This window comes from Schistocerca nitens, chromosome 4, assembly GCF_023898315.1.
Source record: "Schistocerca nitens isolate TAMUIC-IGC-003100 chromosome 4, iqSchNite1.1, whole genome shotgun sequence".
Classification (NCBI taxonomy): domain Eukaryota; kingdom Metazoa; phylum Arthropoda; class Insecta; order Orthoptera; family Acrididae; genus Schistocerca; species Schistocerca nitens.
In genome coordinates, this window is record NC_064617.1 from 151,552,371 (window position 1) to 151,558,903 (window position 6,533).

Sequence of the window (6,533 nt, forward strand, 5' to 3'; positions counted from 1 at the left end):
GCATTGTAAGTGAAACATGGACTGTGGGAAGATCGGAAAATATAAGACTCGAAGTATCTGAGATGTGGTGCTACAGAAAAACCTCGAAAATTTGGTTGACAGATAAGGTAAGGATTGAGCAGGTTCTTCGGAGAACCGGTGGGAAGAGGAATATATGAAAAACATTGACAAGAAGAAGAGACAGGATGGCAGGACATCTGTTAAGCAGGACAGGAGTTCGTGATGGACCGCGTGTCGCATCTGGCCAGTCAGAAGACTGATGGCTGAAGAAAATATACGATTGTTTCGACTATATATAAACACTAGGGACTAATCGATGAGAGGATACGGAACAAAAAAGGTCTAATGAACTTACGTCCGGATATGCATGGTTGCCATGCTAGAAACCATTTTTTCAGTCATTCTTTGTTACAGAGGCTGTGGTCTAATATGTGCTGTACCATGTAGCCACAGTTACAGTATGCACGGGTTCCTTCTAGAATGTGGTACTGATACTCATATGTCATGCTGTAGCGCTCTCTCCTGCCACGGCACTTGGTAATTTTGTGTCCGATTCACTTCCCTTGCTGACGTAGCTTGTAGTGGATTTGATACAGCGCTGTACATAATGGTTCCGTAATCTAATTGAGAGCTTAGAACATTTTCCCTGACAACGGTTGCCTGCGGCGTGTGCAGGGCTTACTAACGACAGACTTTCAACATCGGGAGCAGTTTTGTCACTAGTTTTTTCACCAGGCAACCACGACTCCGGGATTTGAGTCATTCATCCTGTTCACAGATGAGGCCGCCTTTACGCGGAGTGGTACCTTCCACTTTCACAACAGTCATCTGTGGGATAGTATGCAGAATGTGGTGACAGTGAATGAACATCGGTGCAGCCGTAATGTGTGGGCCGGGAAAACTGGCGACCGTATTTTGCTTCCTTACACGTCACCGAACAAGCTGGAACTATCGGCGATTCTTTCGGGTGACTTTGCCTAACCGGCTGGGAGAAGTGCCATTGATGATTCGAAGGGTTTGGCTCTACTACATGATGGTGCTCCAGCCCTGTTCGCCGTTAATGTCTGGACGCATCTCAATCGTGTCTTCGCTGCTCCATGGATCGGACGAGAGTGTCCAGTTGCATGACCTGCTCCTTCACTGGATCTCAACCCGCGAGATTTCAGGGGCCATTTCAGAAGTATCGTGTGTGCAGAGCCTATTACAGATGTGAAGACACTGGAGCAGCGTGTTCATGCTGCCTTTGGCACTGTTCGGATGCAGTCTGGTCGAGGTGAATGTGTGAAACAGAACATGCTACGGTAGGTACACGCATGTGTTGAGGCACGCGGAAACCATTTTCATCACATCCTGCAACTGTGGCTGCATGATGCAGCGCTTACTAGACCGCAGTTTCTGAAACTACGTGTGACTGATTTTATGGTCTATAGGATGGAAATCATGCATTTCCGGACATAAGTTCATTAGGCCTTCCGTATCCCCTTATCGATCGATACCTAGAGTTTGTACACGGTGGAAAAATCACCCTACGTATAGAGATGGGTGAGATGGTCAACGGCTGTTCTTCTCTAACTACCCGCTTTACAGCGCTGACGCTCAGTTGATAGTGAATCTTTGTCGCGAGTGACAGATCGATGCTTGCCTTGACTTTTTATTTGAACAAAAATTATTTTTAATGATTTTAGTTTACATCTTAATGTTATATAGCATGTCAGTGCCTTCCATTTTTCCGTAAATTAGACTATGAGTAGTTGCGGAAACTTAAAATTTCGGTGCTGCATAGGTTTAGCTGCATACCGTCATGTTATTTCTCTTGGCGTTCTCGTCCACCAAGTTTCAAATGGCTCTGAGCACTATGGGACTCAACTGCTGAGGTCATTAGTCCCCTAGAACTTAGAACTAGTTAAACCTAACTAACCTAAGGACATCACAAACATCCATGCCCGAGGCAGGATTCGAACCTGCGACGGTAGCGGTCTTGCGGTTCCAGACTGCAGCGCCTTTAACCGCACGGCCACTTCGGCCGGCCCACCAAGTTTAATGACGCACTACGGATGTCTCTCCTTGCTGACTATCTTTGTGATAGTTAACCAGCCCGAAAAACTCCATTTATTTTTTATTGGAAGGGAATTCACTTTTTTTACAGATGCCAACTAATTACGTCACCAAGATTGGCTCTATTAAGCGTAGATAACGAGAAAAAGACTTCAGATTGCTACTGATAAAGCTATTGATAAGTGATAGTATTTCACATAAGGTTCTGTAGAGTTTAATATTCCAAGGAACACCCTAGAGTGAAATATAAAAACCATTGTGATTCAAAAACTGCAATGGGACCATCTTTCTGTTGGGGTTTAGCCAATGAGGAACGACATGTGAGATTTCCTATAATTTTCTGTACAAAACATACTTTTATCAAGTAGTGCAATCAAATTATTCGATACTCTTCTAATACAATTTGCTCTTTATTTTTAAAGCGATTTGCAAGTTGGCCTTTCATACCTTTCATACGGTGCGTGACTGGCCATCTAAACACGATACACAGGTGAGATGGCCAAATATTACATAATTCAAAATTAATTCGTAGTTGGTCATTTTGTTTTTTGCGAATACATAAGGCAATACAAGAAAATTTCCCAGCGTTTTTGTATACTAGGTTTCGATATTGGCATACGAAAAAATCATGGCCATCTATCCCTGTTTTGTCCTATATTTAGTGATATATAGATGGCTAACATGTTTCAATATAAATACAGCAGGCATCAAAACGAAGCTCGGTCTGAGATATTACATTTGAAAAGAATGAATAGACGCATAAAAAAGTAATAAATGTAGTTACGAAAGCGCCAAGGTTGCGCAGAAGTTTGTTTTTATTTAAATGGCGACCAGTTTCGGACGTTAGTCCTTTATCAAGGTATCCGCATAAGTACTAGCGTAATGTGTGTATGCTAGCCGTATTTCTTGCTTGAGTGACTAATTGCAATGCACTATTCGCAAACACATGACAGCTTGACAGCTTTATAATGGATTGAAGTCCTAAACTGGTCGCCCTTTAAATAAGTACATACTTCTGTATAACTTTGAAGCTTTCGTAATTTCGTTGAATCATAGTAATTTGCTGCTTGTTGCCATCAAATCAACGTTAGAGTTACGTGGCGCAAGCAAATATCTCCGAAAGGAGATGTTAGCCACTGCTCTAAAGGAGACGATTTCGTTATCGTTGGGATGCAATAGGTGTATTTTCTGGAAGCAACTCCTAGCCAGCTTACATGAGAGTGTGCTGGAGCTATACGTGATACGACAGCTGCAACCGAATACGAGCACTACTTATAATAATGATTTCGTGCCTCGACGACCTGATACAAGTCTTGCAACTGGTACTACTTCAGCAACTTACGTATACCTGACTACTCCAGAGATCCTACTGGAGAAAGAGGATTTACCGTTTAACGATTCGGAATCATATGTCGTTCCTGGTGAATCTTCATGTCACTGATAGGTGAAGGCTAGTACAAAGGCAGACTAACATATTCCGTGATCCGACCGAGATTCGATCCCACAACCTTTCGCTTTTCGAGCAATCGCTTTACCAGGAGCCTACCAGGCCCGAGCTCTCTTGATATCTCTGCGACGAGTGAACTTTTTCAGCATTTAGCAACGGTTTTAGTAGTAATCTTCGAAGGCAGGAGTGTCTTACCTATTCCGTGGCTGCAGAAAATAGCAAAGTGTCGCTGTGAAAGATGAGGGGGTAATAAATTTTATGATGCATAAGGCGTCAGAAGTGAATTACACTGGTGTGGCGATCGTATCGATTGCTCAGCAGATTCGTAAGCCCCGGGACACGACCAGCCTTAAGCACACGGTACCACAGTCAGTTTCTGCACTGTGATTCGTCTTGATTAGCAGGTCCCCTAGGCTCCAGGCAACAACTCATGGAGAGCGGAGCAATGCTTCAGGCATTACGAGATTAAATAGGAAGAGCGGGAACATTCTTCAAGGAGTACAGGCATTCTCGCCTGCTGGTATATTCATGGTAAATTATTGAGGGAGACGCGGGCAGAGCTGTATGAGTCACGCCTCTCAAAAACCGTCGAGCTTTCGCCGACCCTCAAAACGTTTGACGCATATAAAACCGCTGTGTGTGTATGAAGAAACTAAGGAACAGTCTTTTGCAAGGAGTTAAGGAAAACAGATTAGGGTTCCACGGCCCTTAGACGATGCGGCATCAGAGGTGGTAAAATGGTTCAAATGGCTCTGAGCACTATTGGACTCAACTGCTGAGGTCATTAGTCCCCTAGAACTTAGAACTAGTTAAACCTAACTAACCTAAGGACATCACAAACATCCATGCCCGAGGCAGGATTCGAACCTGCGACCGTAGCGGTCTTGCGGTTCCAGACTGCAGCGCCTTTAACCGCACGGCCACTTCGGCCGGCTAGGTGGTAAAAGTAACTGGCTAGTAACTGTTCAAGGCAATCATCCCCGGCAGTGATCTGAAGTGCTCTAGAAAAAACCAAAAGACAATTAAACGTAAGAGGACAGTAGGGGATTCCAAAGCCTCTCCTTCCCAATGTGCGTCTACTGTTCTGCCTCACCCAGTACAACTTAATAGAGCAACCATTCGACCAAGCAGCAAATGAAGTGTACTCTAGCAGTAAAACACGAAAGCACACAATTAAAAGGACAAAGCTTGTAGAACATTGTCGCTAACAGGAGCTGCAGAGAGTCGCGTTGAAAACGGTGACTGCTGCTATTTTGCTACCAGTTTACAATGTAAAACATCACCTTAAAGCACCTCAGTAACACACAAACGAAACATAGTTAAATATAGATGACTAACCAAAGGCCAGCTCGCTGAGTATACTAAAAGAAACCACAACCTTAGTATTTCTTTGCGTCAGCACTTACGACTTCGGAAATTATCGTAATACTTGTTGGTTAATGGTCTGAAATGAACATAATTGTTTTTACGTTGTCAGACGTTATTAGAACTTGAGATGTATACACTGTGGCATTTTTCAATAGACTAGTATGCAGTACACTAGTTCTTACAGCGTAATTTACTTTCTAAATAATTACGCCTTGGTACTGTATCATTTTGCTTTTCAACAAACTTTGTTACTTATCTGTCACAGCAATTTTTGATGTAGCTTTGAAGATGTAGTTATGGTTAAGTTTTAATCACAGTCAGACAGCATGTTCACGATAGCAGTTTTTTAATAAACACAACTATTTACATGTTTCATAACTGAGATCGCTGCTACAACCTCAAATTGTGATTCATTACAGGTGTTATTGCCAACGATAAACGATCAAATGTAAATGTCGTGTGACTAGGAGCTCCCGTCGGGCAGACCGTTCGCCGGGTGCAAGTCTTTCGATTTGACACCACTTAGGCGACTTGCGCGTCGATGGGGATGAAATAATGATGACGACTACAACGCAACGCCCAGACCCTGAGTGGAGAAAATCTCCGACTCGGCCGGGGATCGAACCCGAGCCCTTAGGACCATGACTGGGGGCAGACAGGATAAACGATTTTAAGCAGTTTTGAACATATATTTTTTTAATTTGAGGCGGAATAGCCATTTCCGACGTCATAGGGATCCTAAGATAGCAATTCCTGTAAGTATAGCCATTAATCACGTGAATCGTCCTGTGCCTGATATGTTGGCGTATAGTCTGATATACTCATATATAGTTAAATTGTTTTTGTTTGGATATTAATAAGGTGCCTGAGGATCATCGTTAGTTGTAGAAAAACAAGTTGGCCAGCGGTCAGTAATTTCGGCATGGTACTTTTACGAATACACTAGACTGAAAGACCACAGCGGTCTAGAAAAAAGTTCCAGCTTCGTGGTCGGAACATGGGACACAGAAGTAAGTAGAGGGGTGTTTCCCGTGGCTGAGGAACGGAGGGCGTGTGCCCAGACCCTCCTCCACTTAGGTAGCTACCACACCTACTGCATCAGCAGTCGCGCTGCTGTTTTCTCTGTGTTTGCTTGTTTACTCACCACCTCATCACGCCTTTCTGTCGACTTTGCTTTAGATTTGTAACTTTTCAAGCTATTAATAACCTGTTCATTTTACAGCTGCCGACGGCAGAACGCGAAACTAAACTTTATGTACATACAGACGGGACAATGCACGACTGAGGTTGGGGATCCTACAGTCACGTTATGGTCATAGTGCTTCAGTATTTCTGCGTATTCGCAGCGTCTGCTGAAATGGATAGCCATCGCTCAAGTATACGCTATCGAACAGTACACGCTAAGATGAAAAAGTGTCGATAAATAACGTAGTTCAGGTCTGTCGAGAAGAAAAACGAAAAGGCTTGCTTCGTTTTTAGTAATGTCAAAACTGGATATTTCTGGTTGAGAGGAAGAACATTGTAGCATGGCGTGGACACATTTTTAGATCAATGAGAGAAAAAAATGGCTCTGAGCACTATGGGACTTAACATCTGAGGTCATCAGTCCCCTAGAACTACTTAAACCTAACTAACCTAAGGACATCACACAGATCCATGCCCA